We start from the raw sequence: 25,540 nt of genomic DNA, 5'->3' as shown, positions 1-25,540 counted from the left end.
AACAACACAAAAATATCAACCTCATAGACTTGTATTAAATGTAATGACACATCCAAAATGCCTCACATAGTGGATAGTACATCCACAGTATAAGGTCGCAACAAACATTAGTAACCTTTCTATTCTTCTACCCTTCCCTCCAAGAAGTTTACTGTCTCACATTTCTAACTGCAAACTTTTAAAATGACATTCTGATTATCATTCAGTCTCTTATGCTTGCTTAACATAAGTTTATAAAATGTGTACTTTTGTATATTAAAAAATGATAGAATTGACAGTAGCTTTATCATATATCTCAGTGACTAAACTTTTCAATTTATTCATAAATCTACTCATTTTGAAAACATTTATTGAGCACTTACTTTGAGTCAGACACCATGTTAATCTGTGAAGTAAGTAGACTCCTCGTGGTAGGACCAGGTCTGGGGTGAGGAAGCCTGGCGAGTGAGACATCTGCCCTTAATGCAAAATTTAAGGGATGCCAAAAAACTGAAAAATCAAGATAAATAATATTTAATGCAATATTTAAAAAATCAAAATTAAGGCAAAAAATCCATGATGAACACATCAAGATTTTAAACAAGGATAGAATTCGTTTTAATGATTTTTTTCTCTTATCTCGGGCCACAATACGGTTTACTGATCCTATTGTTTTTGTCTGTACATCATCCCTATTTCCTTTGAGGAATGTATCCTCCTTCCCTCCAACTTGTTCCCCTGGTGAGGTTATCAAGTAAACTCAGACCCCAAGGCCACACAGATGGACAAGTGAACCAAACCCAACCAAACAAGAGTATCTCATTCTCTTGACCATATTGATTGATCGAAAACAGAATAGGTGACCCAGCATGGCCCAATAAGTATCTTTCTGTAGGAATGAATGAGGTCAACACACAGAGGTAAGCAAAGCCAAGAGTTGTGGAGGGTGAGGGACACAGATAGAAAAAGAAATCTGGAGGATGATTTCATTTGAGCGAAAATATGAGAAGCCACATCCACCTCTTCACTTTCCAGGAACATGAGTCAAAAAATTCCCATTTGTGCTAAAGTTTATTCGAGTTGGGACTCTCCACACTTAAAAATAGAGGGATTCTGACTAACACAAATGTCTAAAGAGTATTTCAAACATTGAGGAGGATTGGTCATCTTCCTAAGTTTAGAAAGAGTCTCAAAAGCAGTATGCCTTCAGTATTGTCCAGGGAGATGGTTGCCACAGATATAACCTTATAGTGAAAATGGAATCAGAAGATCCTTAAGATCAGCCAGTAATTCCCCTTCATCTAATTCCAAGCACACCAACAAGCCTTTGATTATAAATTGCCTTCTTAGGTAGAATTGCCTAGAAAGAGCGTAGTAAACGAACAAGTGTATCCAGTCTACTTGATAGTTATATTGTTCATTGTTAAGCAATAGGATGGCACCTAATGGGTCAATGTCCTAGAATCAGATCACTTTGGTGGATGCTAATATTAATTTTTCTGAGTCTAGAAAGGTTTAGAGGCAACATAGTCTAGTGGCTGAAATATAGGCTCTTGAGCCAGACTGCTTGGATTTGAATCCTAGCATTGCCACTTACTAGTTGTGTGACTTTGGATAAGTTATTTAACTTACCTGTACCTTATTTTCTCATCTTTAAAATGGGGATATAATAGTGAGTACCTCATAGCATTGTTAAATGAGAATTATATGAGTTAATCTTCATAAAGAAACTAAAACTTATAAATACTATAAAATAAAATAATGCTAAACTGAGAAAGAGACCTGGGATGTGATGTCCACCTTAAGCTGCAGCTACTCCAGGAGACTGGATAACTCTCCAGTACACAAAGAAGTTAGAACTTATTTCAACTAACCGCTTACATTTCTAACTGACCGGTTGGCTTCTAAGCTTCTAGAGGGCAGGGACTGTGCCTTACTTATCTTTGTATTTCTTTTTACTTCTAATGCCTGGGACTTGGCAAGCACAAGGAGACAGAACCCTCTTCATGGAATCCAAAGACTTGGATTTGAATCTTCACTCTACTACCTACTATTTATCCTGGAGCAATTTACTTAACTTCCCAGACCCTCAGTTCCTGCAGCAGTAAAGAGGATAATACCTCTTTCAACTAATATTGTGAGGATTAATGTAGATAATAATTTAGGGAAGTAGTATGTGTTCAGTTAACGTGGGTTTCTTTCCAATACTAAAGTTTATAGTTATGTAAATATTTTCAATGTTATTTAGATAAAAGAGAATCCACTAATCTAAGTATTCCATAACAATGTCATTTTGCAGAGCTTATAAGATCTGCTATTAATATATGACAGAGGTTCTTTAAGGAAATACATAGAAAATAAACTTAAGTCTTTATTAAAGGAAATTATTTCACTTGCTGGATCCTTGGCCAGGACTTTTAAGTTTAAATGAGATAGAATCAGCTGAGATGAAAAAAAAATTACTGGTTGATATACAAGTCATTTTAAATGACCTATATGGGACATATGGCAATACATTCAAATTTATTCATTCATTTATACATTCAAAAACTATTGTGATGGGCATTTATTATGATCTGGGCACTTTGTTAGAGATTTATTACTCATTTTCTATGTTGAGTCTGCACTAAACATAATTTGCATCTTCTTTTAGCTTTAGTTCTTAACAGATGACACTCTGGTCACTCCATAAACATTTTAAACAGCTTTTTAAGCTATATATGACAACATAATACTCAACGGTGAAAAGCTGAAAGCCTTCTGCTAAAATATGGAACAAGTCAAGGATGCCCACTCTCACCACTTTTATTCAACATAGTATTGGAAGTCCTAGCCATAGCAATCAGACAAGAAGAATAAAAAGTATCCAAATTGCAAGAGAAGAGGTAAAATTGTCATTACATGCAGATGACATGATACTATGTATAGAAAACCCTAAAGACTCCACACAAAAACTACTAGAACTGATAAACAAACTCAGCAAGGTAGCAGAATTCAAGATTAACATACAGAAATCTGTTGCATTTCTTTACACTAGCAATGAAATATCAGAAAGGGAAAGAAAAAAAAACCCTTTTAAAATCATATTTAAAACAAAACAAAACAAAACCAAACCTTAGGAACAAACCTGACCAAGGAGATGAAATAACTATAAAACACTGATAAAGGAAATTGAAGATGATTCAAAGAAATGGAAAGATATCCCATGCTTTTGGATTGGAAAAATTAATATTGTTAAAATGGCCATACTACCCAAAGCAATCTACAGATTTAATGTGATCCCTATCAAATTACCCATGACATTTTTCACAGAATTAGAACAAATAACTCAAAAATTTATATGGAGCCTTAAAAGACACAGAATTGCCCAAGCAATCTTGAGGAAAAAGAACAAAGCAGGAGGCATAACCCTCCCAGACTTAAAACAATACTACAAAGCTACAGTAATCAAAATAGTGTGGTATTGGCACAAAAACAGAAATATGGATCAATGGAATAGAACAGAGAGCCCAGAAATAAACCACACACTTATGGTCAATTAATCTTTGACAAAGGAGGCAAGACTATACAATGGAGAAAAGACAGTCTCTTCAGCAAGTGGTGTTGAGAAAGGTGGGTAGCCACATGTAAATCAATAAAGTTGATTTACATGTGGCTGCCCTCACACCCTCACACCACACACAAAAATAAACTCAAAATGACTTAAAGACTTAAACGTAAGACACGACACCATAAAATTCCTAGAAGAGAACATAGGCAATACATTCTCTGACATAAATCGCACCAATGTTTTGTTAGGTCAGTCCCCCAAGGCAATAGAAATAAAAGCAAAAATAAGCAAATAGGACCGAATCAAACTTATAAGCTTTTACACAGCAAAGGAAACAAACAAACAAACAAAAAACAAACAAAAAGACAGCCTACAGAATGGGAGAAAATATTTGCAAAAGATGCGACTGACAAGGGCTTAATTTCCAAAATACACAAACAGCTCATACAACTCAACAACAACAACAAAAAAAAAAATCAAAAAATGGGCAGAAGACCTAAATAGACTTTTCTTCAAAGAAGACATACAAAAAAAAAGAAGACATACAGATGACCAATAGGCACATGAAAAGATGCTCAACGTTGCTAATTATTAGAAAAATGCCAATCAAAACTACAATGAGATACCATCTCACACTGGTCAGAATGGCCACCATTAAAAAGTCTACAAATAGCAAATGCTGGAGAAGGTGTGGAGAAAAGGGAATCCTCCTACACTGTTGGTGGGAATGTAAATTGGTGCAACTACTATGGAAAACAGTATGAAAGTTCCTTAAAAAAACTAAAAATCGATGCCATATGATCCAGCAATCCCACTCCTGGGCATACATCTAGAGAAAACTCTAATTCAAAAAGGTACATACACCCCAATGTTCATAGCAGCACTATTTACAATAGCCAAGACATGGAAGCAATCTAAATGCCCATTGATAGATGAATGGATAAAGAAGATGTGGTATATATACACAATGGAATACTGCTCAGCCATAAAAAAGAATGAAATAATGCCATTTACAGCAACATAGATGGACCTAGAGATTATCATACTAAGTGAAGTAAGTCAGAAAGAGAAAGACAAATACCATATGATATCACTTATAGGTGGAATCTAAAATATGACACAAACGAACTTCTTTGCAAAACAGAAACAGACTCACAGACATAAAAAATAAACTTATGGTTAGCAAAGGGGAAAGGCAGTGGGGGAGGGATAAATTAGGAGTTTGGAATTAGCAGATACAAACTACTATATATAAAATAGATAAATAACAAGGTCCTACTGTATAGCACAGGGAACTATATTCAAAATCCTGTAATAAACCATAATGGAAAAGAAAAGGAAAAAGAATATGTACATATATGTAAAACTGAATCACTTTGCTGTACACCAGAAACTAACACAACATTGTAAATCAAACTATACTTCTATTAAAAAAAAAGATTAAACAGCTTTATTGAGGTATAAATTATTTACAATAAACCGAACGTTAAATTTTGACATATGTATACATCTGTGAAACCAACACCGCCACCAAGATATTAAACATATCAAGCATATCCATCACTCCCAAAAGTTTACGTCAACTTTTTGTGTGAACAAAAACCAAATCTTCAGACTCCTAGGCTGGTGCTGCTTCTCTTATACTTGAAGAAAGTTTGTTATTTTGTATGTTATTCATCCATATTGTGTGCTATTATACACTTATGGAAAAGAACATAATTGAAGATTAAATATTTTATTTGTCGAAGCCCCAAACATATACTGCAGACTCCGTATAAAGTCTGCCATTTGGTAATGAGACCTCTTGCCTGCTTCCTGTTGAATCACCAGTTCACAGTCCTTCCACAGACCTTGCCCTTGGATTCTGGGAGGTAACCAGGTTTGTTGTGTCTTTATAATAACTCCCAATTTGCTTTCTGCTTAGGCAAATTTAAGCAGTATTCTTGCAATTTGTTGCCTCAATTTCTTTCTCTTTATCTGCAAGGGTGGTGGTGAAGTTCCTGGACTCCCGAGGCAGACTGCCTGGGTTCAAATCCCACCTCTCCCACTTACAAACTACAGAGCTTTGGACAGGTTACCTCTCTGCACAGAGCCTGGTAGTTTGACAGTAAATTCTTGGCAAATATTACATATAAGTATTTTCTCTGAAAACTGGTTATATACTATTCAGACCACACAGCAGAAATGTCCAAATCTCCTGTCTTATAGGATTGTCCCCTCCCCCATCTCTAGGTTTTATATCTGTACATTTTAAGAGACTAGTCCATTAAAAGCAGAATTCCAGCCCACATAATGTTCTAAATTGGGAAACAATTACTAAAACTGATTTCACTTCTATATTTCTTTCTGGAACCAAGGAATATTTTCATGTAAATCTACATTAAAGGGTTTTGGGGAATATATATATGTAAATATATGGAAGCATTAGATGTGAACTAGTTAGTTGCAAAAGAATTAATAGTTTTGCTTTAAAAAAATCAAATCAGATGTACTTTTTGTTATTGCTCTGTAATAAACCCCTCATGTACATTATTTCATTTAATCCTCATGTCTCCACACTGAGGAGGAAGAGGAGGGGTTGGTCTTGTTGTCTTGGGTGGCCGAGGTGGAGGAGATGGAAGCGGAGGCAAGAGAGGCAGGCACACTTGGTGTAATTTGAAGGAAGTACATTGTAATTCCTGAATGACTTTTTTGCTTTTTCATTTCTCTAAAATTGTTTTTATATGGTAGCAAACACCATTTGCTTTAGTTTCAGTGCCCATATCACAGAAGGGCCTAGGTTATAAAAGAAGTCAAAAGTAGTCTTGAATAATCAGAACCCTTCTGCCAGATTGTCTAATGTCAATTGTTTCTGCCACTGCTTCTTCTACGTCTTCTTCCTCATTTCCTGGCCCTGGTTCGGAAGCACTCTTCTCCACCAAGTCATCTTCTGTTAATTCCTCTGGTGTGGTGTCTGTTAGCTCTTAGATTTCTCCATATCTTGAAACTCTTCACCTTCCATCCCCACCTTTTTTGCTGTATATCCATAATCTCTTTCATGATCTCCTTGATTGGCTCTGTCAATCTGTGAAGTCACGCACAACATCTGGACACAGTTTTCTCCAGCAGGAATTCATCGTTTCAGGCTTGATGGTGTTCACGGCTTTTTCTATAACAGTGATGGCATATTCAATGGTGTAATCCTTCCAGACTTTCATGATGTTCTCTCTCTTGGGGTTCTCTTCCATAGCATTGACAATCCTTTCCATAAAGTACCATGTGCAATGAGGTTTAAAGGTTCTTATGACCTCTGATCTAGAGGCTGAATTAGAGATGTTGTGTTTGGGGGCAAGTGGCAACTTCGACACACTTGGTGTTGAACTCATGGGGTTCGAAGTGGCCAAAGACATTGTCCAATATCAAAAGAAATTTAAAAGGCAATCACTTACCGGCAAGGTACTTCCTGACTTTAGGGACAAAGCATTGACGGAACCAATCCAGAAAAATGGTTCTGGTTGTCTAGGCCTTCTAGTTGTAAAACCAAAAGACTGGCATCTGGTGTTTATCTTTTCCCTTCAAAGCTCAGGAGTTAGCAGCCTTATAGATAAGGGCAGTCCTGATCATAAACCTGACTGTATTTGCACAAAACAGTAGAGTTAGCCTATCCCTGCCTTAAATGCTTGCTTCTCTTCCTTACTAATAAATGTCCTTTGTGGCATTTTTCCTCCCAGAATAGGGCACTTTTGTTTGCATTAAAAACCTGTTCAGACAGATATCCTTTCTCCTCAATGATTCTCTTAATGGCATCTGGGAACTTTTCTGCTGTCTCTTAGTGAGCAGAAGCTTCTTCTCCTGTTATCTTGACATTTTAAAGCCAAACTTCTTTTTAAAATTATCAGACCATCCTTTGCTGGCATTAACTTCTCCAGCTTTAGATCATTTACCTTCCTTTTGCTTTAAGTTGTCATATGGCTTCATTTTTCTCTCGAATCATATTAGAGTCTATAGGTATGTCTTTCTTATAGCAATCCTGCACCCACATAAAAGCTGCATTTTCAATATGAGATAAAAAGGTATTTCGCCAAAAGTGCAAAGTTTTGCACCAGCTACAACTTTTCATGATTTTCCTTTTCATTTTTAACAATGGTCTTTACTCTGGATTTATTTATCTTGAAATGGTGGGTAACCACAGTTGCAGACCTCAATCTATGCTACATATCAAGCAATTCAGTTTTTTCTTGTAATGTCATGATTTTGCTTCTTGGGAGGATTTCCAGGATCACGAGCAGCACTTCATATGGGTCCCTGGTGTTATTCAAAGTTTATGGAATTGCACTAAACACGATGAAAAATACTTAAAAACCATGAGAGATCACTTTTTACTGCAATATGCAATTTACTAGGGAGACAAGTGCTCACATGGAGATGATTAGCATCACACAGCACTGTACTCACAACACGCAACGCTTGAGTTCATCGTTATAGCAACAGGAGGTGGCTACGAAATTATTACAGTAGTATAGTATGTGCTACAGTTAATTTTATGCAGTTATGATTTAATACTGACTCTTTATGTTTGTTTACCTTTTTCTCAACTGGGAATGGTGCCATGTATGGTCTAAGTGTGTTTTGATAAATTTTAACTTTTTATAATAGATCTGTGCATATTTTGTGGTAGTAAATGATAAAATAGACTAGTATCTGCATACATTTTATGCATTCATGACATACCTAACTTCTTCTTCCTTTTTTTATTTTTTGGTATTTCTAGGCTACTCAGTTTGTGAGTTATTTTCAAATTTTCACAAATCTCAAAAACTTTTTCCAATATATTTATTGAAAAAATATGTGTATAAATGGCCCTCACAATTCAATCCCAAGTTGTTCAAAGGTCAACTGTATATATACATACACACATGCACACACACACATATATATACACACAAAGGCATGGAACAAATCTCTTATTACTTAAAACAGACAATCAAAATCTGGTATCATATATTCTTTAAATAGTTGAGTTATTTATTCACTTTCAATGACATTGTTTCACAGGACACAAAATTTAAATGTTAGCTAACATAATCACTCTTTCTGGCATGTAATAGCTAATGAAGACACATTAACAAAGCAGTCATGTCAAGCATTTTAAACTGTCCTTGAAAGGGTAGACACCAAGAGTTCTTCATGGACTCCCCATTGTTCTTAGGTAAGAGCTACTGACTCTTCTCTTTGCACTTCCTCTTCCCTGATCAAAGCTCTTCCAAAGAATTGTGTATACTTAATTTCCACTGACTCTCCTTTCTCTCTTGAGCCTACTTCAATCAGGTCTTCCTCCCACTGTGTCATCAAAACTGCACCTATCAGAATCACCAATGACCTCCATGCAGTTAAATCTCAAGGACAAATCTCAGCTCTTATCTCATTCCACCTGTCAGTAGCATTTGACTTATTGGTTGGTTTCTTCTTCCTGAAACAGTTTTTTCACTAGATCTCCAAGACACCTCCCTCCTTGGTTCTCCTCCTACCTCAATGGCCATTCTTTCTCTGCATTCTGCATTCTTTGTTGAGTTCTCCTTTATCTTCCTAACCTCTAAAAATTGGAGTGTCTAGGATTCCTTGTATAGACCTCTTCCTTATCTACATACACTCACTCATAGGAGTTCTCATCCAGTCCATGACTTTAAATGTTATTTACATGCTATTGCCTCCCAAATTCATACACATAGCCCAAATCCTACACAAACTGCAGACGGGTATACATATCCAACAGGCTATTTGACGTCTCCATTTGGATGTCTACAGGCATCTCAACAAGCCCCAAACTAAACTGCTAATCTTCTGCCCTATTGCTCTTCCTTCATCTTCTCCATTTCATAAAAGTAGCACCATTCTTCCATTTGCTCAGGCCCAAACCCTGGAATCATTCTTGACTCCTCTCCTTCTCTCACACCCCACATCCAGTCCATTAGAACATCCAGTCAGCTGTAAACTTATTCACACTACCAGTCACACTACTTCTTATTACCTTCTGCTCTGCCACCTTAGTCCAAACCTCTATCATCTCATGTCCCCTTCACTTGGTCAGTTTTTTATCTTGTGAAGCAATGCATTTAAAATGTAAGTTAGATTGTTACTTTTTCTGCTTAAAACTTTCCTATGGCTTCCCATTTTACTCAAAATGAAAAGTCTTTAATTGTGACCTATAAGCCCCCTATGATGTTTCCACCACCACCACCACCTCCACCAACTCTCTGATCTCATTTCCTACTGCTCTCCCTCTTGCTCAACCCACAGTATCCACAATAGTGTCCTTGCTGTTCCTCACAGACACCAAGCACACTCTATCTCAGGGCCTTTGTACTTCTAACATTCTCCAAGTATTCCTATGTAATGCTCTACCTTCCTTTGTCACCTAGGCCTTTCCTAACTATCCTGTATAAAATAAGTCCCCTCATCTCTCTCGATACCCTATCCTGATTTATTATTCTTAACACCTTTTTATTTTGAAATAATTGTAGATTCATATGCACTTGTAAGAAATAATACAGAGAGATCCTGTGTACGCTTTACCCAGTTTCCCCTAATGGTCACATTTTACAAAACTACAGTGCAATAGTGCAACTAGGATACTGACACTGATACAGCCAAGATACAGAACATTTCCACAGTTCTATCACCTCAGGGATTCATGGTGCCCTTTTACAGCCACACCAACCACCCTCTAGCCTCTACTCCCTCCTTAACCCCTGACAACCACCAATCTGTTCTCCATTTCTATAGTTTTGTTATTTCAAGAATGTTATATATATGTAATCATACAGTATTAACCTTTTGGGATTGGCTTTTTCCACTTAGCATAATTCCCTGGAGATGCATCCAAGTTGTTTTGTCATGGCATTTTTTATCACCTGACATATATACATACATATTTATTTGCTTATTAGGATAAGTTCCCTGAGAGCAGGGAACCTATTTTGTATACTGTACTTATAATGTAGGCATAAACATTTGTTGAATAAATGAAGTCCAAACTCTTTAACATGACCTATAAGATCCTAAATGAAGCACGCTTACCTTTCCAACCTCATCTTTCATTTCCATGGCTCCTCCACCCTGCCACACCACTCCCATCCAGCTACACTAAATAGTGAATAACGCCATTCAGTTACACTAAACATCTTGCCATTTATAGCAGATTGCCTATGTGCTCTGATGTGTTTGGTTTTTTTTTTTTTTTTCCACTTTTGCTGTTTAGAACTGTGGTTCTCAAACTTTAGTGTGCATCAGAATCACCCGGCTGATCAGGCTTATTAAAACAGATTGCTAGGGACTTCCCTGGTGGTCCAGTGGTTAAGACTCTGTGCCCCCCACTGCAGGGGGGGCACGGGTTCTATCCCTGGTCAGGGAACTAAGATCCCACAGGCCGCTTGGTGCAGCCAAAAACAAAACAAAACAAAATAAAATAATGCTTAAAAAAAAACCAAACAGATTGCTAGGCTCCACTCTCAGAGTTTTAAATTCAGTAGGTCTGGGATAAGTCCTGAGAATCTGTATTTCTGACAAATTCCCAGGTGATGCTGATGCTGCTGGTCCATGAACCATACTTGGAAAATCATTGTGTTAGAACATTTTTTATTTCCCTCCCCATTTCACTTGCCTAATTCTTACTTAACCTTCAGTCCTTCCCTCACCCCAGAACATGGTGTTCCACAGCACACTGTACTTACCCTATCCCATCACTTATCACAGGATATTATAAAGTCCTATTTATGTGTGCCTCTCTCCCACCAGACTATATCCTCAGCACTTAGCACAGTCTGACAGAGTAGGCACTCAATGTATATAATGACTGAATAGGTTCCTTAATTTTGATACCTTAAAAGAGTCAACTGAAACAATATCTTTACAGTCATATGTTATTTAGAAGGTAGTGTTTCTATGGGCTAAAAATAAAAGATGAAAACACACCAAGGATCCCTTCATCAATAGGCTTAAGGAAAAATAAGGCAATTTTTATTGTTAAGATTTTCTAGGAAGTGTTATTGTTTATTACAATTCTTTTCAACCAGAACACCTCCCACTGAAATAATGACTGACGACAAAGGTCAAGAATTCAAGTTAAGATACTTTACCCATTACTTTTTCAATAATTACTTCAAAGTCTGTATTTTGTTCTTCTAAAAGTGAACTCTCTTGCCTTCAGACTAAACACCCCAAACCACAAGACTATCTAACATAGCCAGGACTTCAAAGAATGCTTTAATTGAACCCCAGAGCTGGCCAGATATTGAAATCAGAACATACTTGCTTGCACAGGTCTGTAAACCATTATCTAAAATTCCAAATTCCAAAAAAGCTCTAGAAACCTAAAATTTTTCACAAGTTTAAGGCAAACTCATTTAGCAGCAAAATCTGACCCAAACAGATATGTAGTTATTATATGTTATATAGCTTTATCCAAATTAGTGTTAATACTAATGCATTTTTGTGGCATGAATATTAATATGTTTGATTCTAAGATGCTACTCCAGACCCCACTGAGGTGTTATAGAAAATATGGTATATGCATTATACTCCTGTCTAAAATCCCAACAATTCTGAGTTCTGAAACACATTTGGCCCAAAGGGTTTGGATGAAGGATTATGTGCCTGTATTGAGTGAGATATCAATTTCTCTAATCCCTGTATTTTTGTCTACTGTATTTGAAATATTTATCTAAATAATGCCCCCTATTGTTTTCTCATTTTGTATCTGAAAAATTGGTCTTAATGAAAATAGCTTTTGGGAATTCCTTGGTGGTCCAGTAGTTAGGACTCTGTGCTCTCACTGCTGTGGGCCTAGGTTCAATCCCTGGTCAGGGAACTAAAATCCCACAAGCTGCACGGTGCAGCCAAAAAAAAAAAAGCTTTCTTCATTTTATCTGTTTTAACATTAGCTAAATATTGTTGGAAACTCAATGTTTCTATTCATATATGATACTTTCTTTTTAGATTAAGGAAATTCTATACTTCTTCGGGATCCTGTGGCTCACTCCCATCAGATGAATCATCATCATCCTCACATGAATCATCACCAGAACAACTGACAGTATAGAACTAAAAAAAACTGTCTAGTGGAAACATATCATTTTGAAACACATCTGAAAGGCTAATGTCACACTTACAAGCCACTGACATTTGGCAGACTCAACTGATGAAAGTAGAATTTTTGTAGATTAAAATGTAAAGCGGACAACAGTAACAGATATTATCACTGTAAAGAGCAAAAAACACCTAAGATATATTTAGGAATGAACTGAACAAGAAATGTACGGGATCTATGAAGAAAATGCCACTGGGAAACATTAAAAGAAAACTTGGGTAAATAGAGGGCCACATATTTCTAGATTGCATATTTGGTTTCAAAAGGAAGAGGAATCAGGTGACTTTAAACTGAAAGAGAAGTTTATTTGAAGAGAGGTAACTTGTGTAGGTCCCCAGGAGCAGAAAGGGCAGTAAGACCTTAGTAGGGCAAACCAGGACCTGGAAAGCCCCAGAACGCCAGGCAACTACCCCGCTACCCTCTTCGGGGACCACAGGGCTTCCTAACTCTGCTGCTCTCTGTGCATCTGCTGCTCTCTGCAGGCCTGCTTTCTCTGTACTACCTGCACGTGGGTCAAACGTCTCTCCCTGCCTTACCCTTGTGTCATCACTTTCTAGGTCAAGAGCCCAGGTAAGACTGATTGCAAATTTCTTGAGAGAGAATCTGATTGGACCAGTTTGAATCAGTTATCCACCTACTCCTGGTCCAAGCAGCTATGGCAGGGGAAGGGAGAGGGTTAAGTGGCTATCTGCTTACTAACATGGGATAAGGATGCAGACTGGAACATGAGTGAGTGGTGCAGGCAAATTGAATGACATGTCCATTACAGATGAGCAGATTCCACATTGTGGAGAGGCAATACAATACAGAGGTTAAGAGCACAGGCTCTGGGACCAAACTGCCTGAGTTTGACTTTGCCAACTTATTTGTTGCTTGACCTTCAACAAGTTATTCAATCTCTTTACGCTTCAGTTTCCTCATCTGTAAAATGAGGGTGATGATAATAGGGTTGTTGCATGGATTAAATGAATTAACACAAATAAAGCACTCAGTAAAAACCACGTATTTTATTACTTTTATAAAGATGCCCATTTCCCCTAAATTAGTCTATAAAATTAATGCAATTCAAATCAAAATCACAACTCTTAATTTGATAAAATAATTTTAAAGTTACTATGGAAGAAATATCTATGGAGAGAATGGCATAGGTAGAATGGGAAGAGCACATAGATTGATGCAAGTTATTGGTTATGTTCTAGATATTACATTGGTGGTTTGTTTCACATTATGTTTTTTAATGTATATATATGACAAAATTTTCTTTTATATATATCAAATATATTTTTGAAAGACACTTTTTTTTTTCTTGGTAAAACACCAGTAACACCACTTTTCCTATGTCAATGATTCTGATTATTCCCTTTTTTCTATGCTTATAAGAGGGATAATGACTAACACAAACCCCAGTGTCTTTTTTTTTAACGTCTTTTTTTTTAACATCTTGCTTTACAATGGTGTGTTAGTTTCTGCTGTATAACAAAGTGAATCAGCTATACGTATACATATATCCCCATATCTCCTCCCTCTTGCGTCACCCTCCCACCCTCCCTATCCCACCCCTCTAGGTGGTCACAAAGCCCCAAGCTGTTCTTCCTGTGCTATGCGGCTAGTTCCCACTAGCTAGCTATTTTACATTCGGTAGTGTATACATGTCCATGCCACTCTCTCACTTCGTCCCAGCTTACCCTTCCCCCTCCCCGTGTCCTCAAGTCCCTTCTCTACAAAAAGACACTTCTTAAAGAACTACTCCAAAAAAGAAGACCATTAAGCAGGGATTTACCCTACCAGAAATTTTAAAATAATTTAAAAGAACATTAAACCAGGGGCTTCCCTGGTGGTGCAGTGGTTGGGAATCTGCCTGCCAATTCAGGGGACACGGGTTCGAGCCCTGGTCTGGGAAGATCCCACATGCCGCGGAGCAACTAGGCCCGTGAGCCACAATTACTGAGCCTGCGCGTCTGGAGCCTGTGCTCCGCAACAAGAGAGGCCGCGACAGTGAGAGGCCCGCGCACCGCGATGAAGAGTGGCCCCCGCTTGTCACAACTAGAGAAAGCCCTCGCACAGAAACGAAGACCCAACACAGCCATAAATAAATAAATAAATAAAACCCAAAAGTTAGGGGAAAAAAGTGACTTTCTTAAAAAAAAAAAAAAGTACATTAAAACAATAATATTATTGTCCAATAACAAATCAATGGAACAGAAAATAAAGTACATATGGAAATTTAGTAGTGTATAAAGGTAGAATTTCAAATCTACAGGGAAGACTGAGCATTCAATAAATGGTATAGGGCAACAATCAAGTCGTTTAGGGAAAAAAAAATTAAGCTAGATTCTTCCTTTCCTCCTCCTAAACAAATTTCAGGAGGATTAACTATTGAAATATTTTTAAGAAGATACCTAAAAATGTTAGAAGAAAATACACACTGGTAAGCATGACATTAAAGCTGGAAATGTAAATAAAGGAAAAGACCTACCTAAAAATGAAAAACTTCACAAGAACCCCATCACTTTAAACTTCTTACTCATTTGCACCTATTTATGGGTTCTAATTCTGATTAATTCTATATAAAGTTTTTAAATAATACAAAACTGAACATATATAATTTTATGGTATACATTTTATATAACCTTATCATGTACTTTTCTTGTACTCCTATTGTCTATTTAGCCCACGCATCGTGTCAGGATAGTCCATTCTCTACTCTGCTTCTCTCTCCCCTTTTAAAATAACTTTCTTTGAAAGTTAAAACCATGTACTTTTTCTTAAGTGAATTTTAGTATTGTTTTCTTGAGATCTATAAAGTATCTTTTTTTTTTGCATTTTAATTGAAACTGATAATATACAAATAACCTAGAGATGAACTGTATCCTTTGCTAATTGTATTAGTCCATCTGGCATCCTATGTTCTTTTTGCTAGACGCCCCTTTTTTTCTTCCAATAAAAGTTTCATTGGGTGGAAGCCATATAAAGAAAACAAAGGAAAGAAAAACTTCCTTCGGCAAATAAACACCACAAGCTATATTCAAAGATAAATTTAAAAATTGAAAAATACTTGTGATTATGTTTCAGACAAAGGTTAATAGTCCTAATTTACAAAAAGCTCTTGTAATTTAAAAAATGTGACTATTTCAAATAGGCAGAAATCATGAACTGGCAATTCACAGAAACAGACCCAATAAATATACGGAAGATGTTCAGTTTTACACTTAGTCAACAAAATGCAAATTAAAACAAGACGATAAAGATGATAAAAGATTTTTTTAAAGGTGACAAACATCACAAAGATTAACAATACTCGACTGGCAAAGAGAGGAAGACCCAGCTGTCGTTCACTAGCTACTATGTTGGTGGAAAAGTATTCTATACTCTTCAAGGGAAGAGTCTGGTAACAACATCTAGAATCTTACAAATGTGCATTCCCTTTGATCCAGTAATTATATTTGTAGTATATATTATATATTTATAGTAAGGAAATTATCAAGGATATGTACAGGTTTATGTATAAGAACACTCATCTAGTTTTGCTTGCACAAGTAAAAAACTGTAAATACCCTAAAAGTCCAACAATTTAGGGGTTGGTTGTACATATTATAACCATATAGCCATTAAATGCCATTACATCCACATAGCCATTAAAAATGATTCCGTAACCTACTTTATCTGGAAAGATATGAAACATTATTTGGAGAATATAACATGTTCACATTCTCCTATTTTAAAAAAAGCTTTACGTGTATATATGGAAAAGTCTCCAAGTTTATACAGCACTATGTTAATACGGTTATTTCTGGGTGACGAGATCGGGTGAGTTTAAGTTTCTTTCATACAGGTTTATGTACTTACTACTGGACAGTTGCAGGGAGTAGGCATTTTTTTAAAAAGCAGTATTCTTCTTACAATCACAAAATACAAGGAAACTGTTAATTTGCGGAGAGAAACGGGAAACGGGTGAGGATCCCGCCGGAGCGGGGGCTGAGAGAAGCGGATGACGCTCGTCCGAGCCTCGCCCTGCCGCTGCCGCGGGAGCACAGCCACCGGAAACACGCCACGCGAGACCTCGGGGATTCTGGGTACGCACGGGCTCCGCATTACCTCACAAGGAAGAAACTGTTACATTTAAAAGAAAAACCATCTCTTTCCTTTAACACAACACCATTAGCTCAGTCAAGGGACGTTTCTATCCTGAGATGAGTGCGGGGGAGGTCGGGAGGGCGAAAGTTTTTCTTGAAAATGAAAGTCTTCCTTGTCTCCCCCTCCCCTCCACCAGCCTCTTCCCGTCACTCCGCAGGAGCTTCGAGGCCGCCCCGGGGAAGGCTGTTTCTACGGGTGACGACTTGCGGGAACACGGCGAGCTTAAATGCCGCGAGCCGACTATTGTGTGCTAATGCCGCCCGGAAAGGTGGACGGTGCGCGGCGCAGCCCGGGGCGCGGAGGCGAGGCACGCTCTGACTGGCCCCCGGTTCCTCAGGCCGATGGAAGGGCGGGGCGGCGCGGCGCGCGTGCGGAGAGGCGTCCTCGCGCTCCTGCCGGTCTCCCCGGTGCCTGTGTGGGTGCTCCAGTCGGGGAACTGGGCGGAGCGAGGGCATTTATGAAGGCCTGGCGAGGCTTTTCTCCGAGGCCGGGCCCAGTGCAGGCGAGGAGCTGCAGAGGAGGAAGGAGAGGCGAGGCCCAGGCCGAAAGGTCGGGTCACTTGCGGGCCGCTGCCTGCGTAGCGAAGGGCGGGGAAGACCTGGGCGGGAAAGCGGGAGTGGAGGGACCCACTGCCCCGAACCGCCCCCGCTAGACCGCACTGATACAGCGAAGCTGATACGAGAGAGTAGACTGTTAGGAGGTGAGGGGCCCGGCAGATGAGCAGGCCCACACCCTCGCGTTAACTCGTGAGGGTCACCGTCCTGGTTACTGGGAACTAGATAGACCTGACTAAGCTTGTGTTTGGGGCGGGGGTTGATAACCAATTTTTGAACGACTGTCATTCAAGATAAATGGCCGTTGGGTTTAGGGTATCAATAGGACATTTGGGTAGAAATGTGGACGTGAGGTCTTTTAAGGCAGTCTTTGTGAATTGCCCGTGGAAAGTGGTTCCCTGATTTGTGTCTTTAGAATACTAAAAACAGCCTGTAAATAGCGTTGTAAAATTCATTCCGTTCACTTTGGCTATTATCTAACTTTATGGTGATGAATTAGTAGCTTTGCTAAAAGTCCTTTCGAGCCCCAGAGAGTGGGCAAGAATCACATAATGTTTCTAGAGAGTAATACCTCCATGGGAGACCTGTCAGACGGGTAAGGCTTCCAGATTTCCAGACGATCTGGTGAATGATGTTCAAAGGAAGAATTGAGGGTGTGCTCATCTGTGAAACTCTTCAGGCTTAAGTACCTGTTTTTCTTAAAACAAATTACAAAACTAAGTGATGGAAACTTTATGGTAGGTTATACCGACTCGTTGGCTACTATTTATTATAATTTTAAATTTCTCTTAATTTTTAGATATCAGAGAGCCTTTTACTATTTTATTCTTGGAATTTCTTTTTTTAAATAAATTTATTTATTTATTTATTTATTTATTTATTTATTTATGGCTGTGTTGGGTCTTCGTTTCTGTGCGAGGGCTTTCTCCAGTTGCGGCAAGCGGGGGCCACTCTTCATCGCGGTGCGCGGGCCTCTCACTATCGCGGCCTCTCTTGTTGCGGAGCACAGGCTCCAGACGCGCAGGCTCAGTAGTTGTGGCTCACGGGCCCAGCTGCTCCGCGGCATGTGGGATCCTCCCAGACCAGGGCTCGAACCCGTGTCCCCTGCATTGGCAGGCGGATTCTCAACCACTGCACCACCAGGGAAGCCCCTGGAATATTATTTTAAGTGAAAATTTTCATTTCAAAAAACTGCAAAAAGAAGAATTTGTATATAATTACACATATTTTAAGGAAGATACTTATAGTTTAACATTATAAGTTTTTTTAAATAAAGTTCCAAAAAAAAATAAATTAGATGTTTATTTGGGCACATTAGAAAATACAGATAAACAAAAAGGGAAAAATCCATTAATCCCACTATCCAGAGTTAACTGTTGTTAATATTTTAATATCTTTCTGTTGTTTTCTCCTATCATATGTTTTATAAGCATAGAATCACTAAACAGTATATTTGATAGAAACCAACCTGTGACTTTATCTAGGGTTAGGACTATTAGAGACTTTCTCTTTGTTAGATATTTCTATATTATTTGGATTATCATAGTGAGCAAGCATTACTTTTCTAATCAGAAAAAAAGAAAGAAATTGAAAACTGCATCATTGATTTTAAAAATTCATAATTTTGGAAACATATTCCACAAAGTGACTTTTGATTTAATTTGAGAGGTGAAACGTGTTATTTTGTTTCCCTGTGAAACCCCACTGAAATAAGAAAATGTAAAACCCACAAAGACAAAGAGTGCTGAAGAGACAATAGAGAATGAGAGGTGTTAGTGTGTTCTATTGTAAGAACTGTACAGAGCATCTCAGCATCAAGCTGCCATAGCTTTGAACTGTGTCTTTGAGCATCTCGATTTACTTTGTGCATCTGTTAGCAAGATGTGTCCCCGAGGTAACTGTGTCTTCGCTTTATACCATTTCAGTTTAGGAAAGGTTTCATGGGAATGCTCTCCTTTCGGATAATAGGGGAGGGAAACCTGCAATTCATACTTCAGAACTCCAGAAAGGCTCTGTAAAGGGAAATTTTATTTTTCTCTTCTATTCTCAGTACTCCTGACACTAGGTATGTGGGGGTTTATCTCACACCAAGCAGTTCTCCAGTTCTTGGCCGACGCTGACTAGATGTCCTACACATTTAACTGAATTCTGACACTGTCCGCCTGGAGATAGCATCAGATCCCAGAGGTTAAAATGTTATGGCTCATTTTATGTGTCAACTTGACTAGCCTAAGGGATGCCCAGTTAGCTGGTAAAACATTATTTCTGGATGTGTCTGTGAGGGTGTTTCTGGAAGAGATTAGCGTTTGACTCACCAGACTGAGAAGAGATCTGCCCTCACCAATGTGGGTGGTCATCATCCAGTCTGTTGGGAGCCCCAGTGGAACAAAAAGACAAAGGAAAGGCAGATTCTCTCTTCTTGAGCTGGGGTGTCTATCTTCTGCCCTCACACAGTGGTGCTCCTTGTTCTCAGGTATTTGGAATCAAGCTGAATTATACCACCAGCTTTCCTGTTTTTCCAGCTTGCAGACAGCAAGCAGTGTATGGGACTTCTTGGCCTCCATAGCCATGTGAGCCAATTCCTGTCATAAAACTCCTCTTATATCTATCTATATACTATTGGTTCCGTTTCTCTGGAGAACCCTGACTCAAGACTACCCCCACTTCAGGTGCCAATTACAAGTCCAGGTTGCGACCTCTACTTCTGACCAACCAGCTATAAATTGAGCTTCCCATGACTCCTTCCTCAGGTTCAAGAATTTGCTAGAATGGCTCCCAGAACTCAGGGAAATATTTACTTACGTTGGTTGATTTACTATGAAAGGATACACTCAGTAACAGCCACATGGAAGAGATGCATATGGCAAGGTAGGGGGAAGGGGCACAGAGCTTCCATGCCCTCTCTTTGTGCACCACCCTCCCAGAACATCCACGTGTTCACTAAGCCAGAAGCTCACCAAATCTCCTGTTTAAGAATTTTTTATAGAGCTTAATCTCTAGTCCCCCTCTCCCTTTCCTGGCAATCTGTGGTTGGGGCTGAAAGTTCCAGCCCTCTAATCACCTGGTCTTTCTGGTGACCAGCCCCATCCTGCGGCCATCTAGGAGCTCTCCCCTAAATCACCTCATTAGCATAAAATCATGTGTGCTCAAAAGGGGCACCTTCTGAGTAACAAAAGATACTATCAGTCAGGAAATTCCAAAGGTTTTAGGAGCTCTGTGTCAGGAACTGGGGACAAAGACCAAATATATGTCTTATTGTACCACAGGCTCATAAACTGGAAGTACCTCATCAATGGGAAGGTGTGGAAGGAAAGACCAGAGGATTGATTGAAAATCTGTACAAAGTAGTTAGACTTCTAGGTCTAGGTCACCATCCTTAGGACACGTAGCCAAGTTACTAGCTCACCCCTAGTCACTTCTGTGAAATACGAGGATTAGTTGGTGGAGAGTTTTAACCAGAGGGGACCCAGATTCAGGGACCTCATGTCAAGCAAAAAACCAGATTAAATGAAAGTCTCTGTACTGAATAGTGAGACCCACCCCAGCCCCTTTCCACTCTTTGCTCTCAGAGCACTGATAGCCATGTGTGTACACCCCATGCAATAGATTTTTCTCTAAATAAATCTTGAGGTCTCAGAGGAAATAACCTCAAGGTGATATTTTGGGAGTACCCTCAACAAAATGGTCAGGTCCCTTAGCGCCCTCCCCAAGTTGACAGTAAAGTCCTTTAATTAATAAAATGCCCACATAAACAGATAGTCCAATCAACTTACCCTTTAATTATGAATGGAAAGCCAAGGATCACTAGACATTTAAAGAAAGCCTCCAAGATAAATACTGAGGTCCGAAACTATTCCTTTGAATATTTCCAGTGACTACCATTAAACCCAAAGGCTTAATTAGTCCGCATTTACCTTTTTATCTCATTTGATGCTGATCACCCACTTTTTTCACCCTTCATCTTCATGATATAATATTCTATCCTTTCTAATTTTTTTATTTTAACATTCTTCACTCTTCTTTAACTATGATTATCTGAGCTGATGTCCTAGACTTTCTTTTTCTTTCTACCCTTCTATGAGTTCATCCAACAGGCTGTCATGTCACACGATTAAACTCTGACCAACCTTCAAGTCTCATATTTTCAGGTTTTAGCTGAGTTTATACCTTTTATATGCCACATGAGTAAAAAAACCAAATCCAAACAGCTTTCCAGTATCCCACTTGAATAGGTTTAGAGTAGATGCTCTCTTCTCTGATGCCGTTAGGGCTGGTTAATTGGTTAATTAATTTTAAGTCACTAAATCAGGAAATCATTACAAAATTATATACACTGGCAGGGCCTGTTAGCTGCCTAAATAATTTTCATTCTTCCCTTCATCCTTACCAATAAAACTGAGGTTTCATTCTGCGTAGGCAGTGTACTAACCAAAAGACATTTCTCAGCCTCCTCTGCAGTTAGAGCTGGTCAATGAGATATAAGTGGATTCTGTTGAGTGTGACTTCTGAGAAATAACTTTTTCATTCTTCTCCCTTTCCTCTTGCTTCCTATCTGGAATTCATTTATGATGGTCAGAGCCCTGGCAGCCATCTTATATGCCACTAGAGATGGCATAAAAGGAGCCTGATTGCTGATAACTTTGCTGCCAAACTCTCCCTATCTCAGGCCTTCCTTTCAGTGAGAAAATAAGACCTTGTGTGACTTATTACACAGTAAGTGTGGATCTTGGATATTAGTAGTCAAATGCAAATTCTAATTGACACATGTATACTTAAACATTTTATTTTAACTTAAGATGTATGAATAATTATCTTCTAATGCTTTGATGTAGGGTCAAAACTTTTTGAATTTGGGTTCTGGTTGGAGTTCCTCAGATAACCTCTATAGACCATACTCATAACACATTGCCTATTGTTGCAAGTTTTAATTTTTTTTCATGTGAAGAACTTAAGGATACTCACAGAGCAATGAGTGTAGAATTCTAAATTTCTACGATTGTTTTCTTCTTTTAAACTTATTTTCATCTTTTAAACTTCTCTTGCCCTAACCTAATTTATAGTCATTGTATTAGTCTGCCTTCTGGCCCCCCAAACTCATGTCTTTCTTACATGCAAAATACATTCATTCCATCCCAACAACCCCAAAAGTCTTATCTTGTTCCAGCATTAACTCTAAAATCTAAATTCCACAGTCTCATCTAAATATCATCTAACTCAGACATGGATGAGACTTGAGGTATGATTCGTCCTGAGGCAAAATTCCTCTCCAGCTGGGAACTTGAGAAACCAAGCAGTTATGTGCTTCCAAAATACAGTAGTGGGACAGTTATAAGATAGACATTCCCATTCCAAAAGGGAGAAATAGAAAAGAAGAAAGGGGAATGAGGGGTCTCAAGCAAGTCCAAAACTTAGCAAGGCAAATCCCATTAGATCTTTTGTTTTTAATTTTAAAAAATGGAGATATAATTGACATTGTATTAGTTTTAGGTGTACAACATAATGATTTGATATAAGTATATATTGTGAAATGATAACCACAATAAGTTTAGTTACCATTCATCATCACACTTAGTTACAAATTTTTTTTTCCTGTGATGAGAACTTTTAAGGTCTACTTTCTTAGCAACTTTCAAATATACAATACAGTATTAACTATAGTCACCATGCTGTACATTACATCCAGGACTTACTTATAATATAATACATTATATATATAATATATAATACATATAATATATATTATATATGATACATATATATTCCATTTATATATAATTATATATAATTATTATATAACTATATAGAATTCCATTAGATCTTAAGGCTTGGGTCCAGTGTTCTACAAGGACACCAGTCTGTGAAATCAAGGAGGAAGCAAGCTTGTACCCTGGGCTTGTGATGGGAGTGGCAGCCCTGATGATCTCTGAACCACCTTCAGGGTCATTCTTCCCTTTTCTTGAAGGATAAAGCATGTTTGCTGCAGCATAGCTCTTTCACCCAGGTCTGTAGAATCCAGTAAGTCCAGCAGCCTTCCTTCATTTCCTCTCGTTTTCTCTGTCCCCTTTCATTCTAACAGACCTTGTCTCTGCTGGTGGAGTCCCATCTCTATTCCTGGCTTCTGCTGAGGTGGCTGATTAAATTCATGGTTCACACCCATATTAATCTCTTTACCAAATGGTTGTTTGGCCACACCCTTAGTGTTCTATTCAGAACAAGCTTTTTCATCTTTTACAATATGGATAGGCTGAGAATTTTCCAAATTTTTAAGTTCTACTTCCTTTTTGTGTAACAATTCCTTATTCAATTCATATGTCTCCTCTTGAATTTCACTATTAGTAGTCAGGAGGACCCAGGCTGCACCTTCAACATTTTGCCTAGAAATCTCCTCAGCTAAATATCCAGTTTCATTGTTCACAAATTCTATCTTCCACAAAACATGAGGACACAATTCAACCAAGTTCTTTGCCACTTTATGACAGGGATTGCCTTTTCTCCATTTTTCAATAACTGTTCCTCATTTCCTTCTGAGACCTCACCAGAATGACCTTTAATGTTCATATTTCTACAAACATTCTGTTCATGACTATTTATATATTCTCTAAGAAAATGGAGACTTTCTTTCCAGCTCTCCTTTTTATCTCTCTGAGCTCTCACTATAATCGTCTTTAATCTCTATTTCTACCAGCAATTCCTTCATGACGGTCCAGGCTTTTTGTAATATGTACCTCAAAACTCTTCCAGCCTCTACCCATCACCCAGTTCCAAAGCTACTCCACATATTTAGGTATTTGGTACAAAAGCAGCAGCCCACTTCTTTGTAACAAAAAGTCTGTATTAGTTTGCTTGGGCTGCCATAGCACAATACTACAAACTGGGTGGCTTAACAAAAATTTATTTGCTCACTGGAGGAAATAGATCAGGCTGGAAACCCTAGATCAGGGAACCAGCGTAGTAAGTTTCCAGTGAGAACTCTTCCTGGTGTGCAGATGGCAGCCTTTTTGCTATGTTCTCACATGGTGGGGAGAGGGAGAGAGAGGGAGGGAGAGCTCTCTGGTGTCTCTTGCTTTTCTTATAAGGACACTACTCCTACTGGATCAGGGCCCCCATCCTTATGACCTCACTGAAACTTAATTGCCTCTGTGAAAGCCCTGTCTCCAAACATAGTCACATTGGTGGCTGGGGCTTCGACATATGAATTTGGTACCCCACAAACATTCGTCACCACACAAACGTTTAGTTCATATAAGTTATTTTTGGTGATTCCCTTTCATTTTCATTTTCACAGAAATAATTATTTTTAGTTTATATTAGTTTCCTTTTCTGATATAAATAGAATTGTAATGTGTACTATGTGATAAGCCCTATGCGGAACCCTAAGAATTCAAAGATAAGTAACACATGTTTTCTGTCCTTGAAAATATCAGTATAGTAGTATAGTACTTAAAGCTGCCCTCAAAGTCACAATTACTAGACATACATATCTTAACATCAAGGCCTAACTATAGTGTATAAATAAAAATCACCAGGGTACCTGTTAAAAATGCTTATTCTCACTTTACCTCTGTGAACCTCCCTCAAAAACTTATAACCCCAATCTAATCATGAGAAAAAGTCAGACAAATTCCGGTAGAGGTGAATGATACAATATACCTGACCAGTATTCCTTAATACTGTGAAGGTCATCAAAAACAAGGCAAGTCTGAGAAAATGTCACAGCTAAGAGGAGCCCAAGATGACACACCATCTAAATGTAACAAGGCATTCCAGATGGGATCCTTGAACATAAAAAGGACATTTGGTAAAAACTAAGGAAATCTGAATAAACTGTGGACTTTAGTTAATAGTAATGTAACGATATTGGCTGATTAATTATAATGAATGTCCCATACTAATATAAGATGTTAATAATAATGGAAACCGTGTAGGGGGAAGGGTAGGATATGGGAGCTATCTGTACTATTGGCTCAGTTTTTCTATAATTCTAAAACAGTTCTAAAAAATAAAGTCTATTAATTAAAAAAAAATACTCCTGTGCTTCACCCCTGGATTCAGTAATTTTAAGGAGGTGGCTGGGAATAATGGTTCTGCTCCCAATTCCAAACTGCTGGGGGGGATTTCCATACCACCATCGATTCCTGGATACCAGCTGGGTATCCTACAATTCAACTCAATTCTGAAACTACCCAGAGATAGCATCTG

The 25,540-nt window shown here is 38.3% G+C and overlaps 1 long non-coding RNA gene across 1 annotated transcript in view; it reads right to left on the bottom strand.

Annotated features, from left to right (window-relative positions):
* The window catches only part of LOC309643709, a 59,901-nt gene extending 38,615 nt beyond the window's left edge, over window positions 1-21,286 (bottom strand). The window contains exons 1-2 of the long non-coding RNA XR_014254014.1: window positions 16,500-21,286; window positions 363-489 (exon numbers count right to left, since the gene is read on the bottom strand). This is a non-coding gene — a long non-coding RNA (uncharacterized lncRNA). The remainder of the gene's footprint in view (window positions 1-362; window positions 490-16,499) is intronic.
* Window positions 21,287-25,540: the final 4,254 nt, after the last annotated feature.

This window comes from Balaenoptera physalus, assembly GCF_965194825.1.
Source record: "Balaenoptera physalus genome assembly, chromosome: 15".
In the NCBI taxonomy this organism is placed as follows: domain Eukaryota; kingdom Metazoa; phylum Chordata; class Mammalia; order Artiodactyla; family Balaenopteridae; genus Balaenoptera; species Balaenoptera physalus.
Note: the sequence above shows the minus strand (reverse complement) of the source record. Positions and strands in the feature narration are given on the sequence as shown.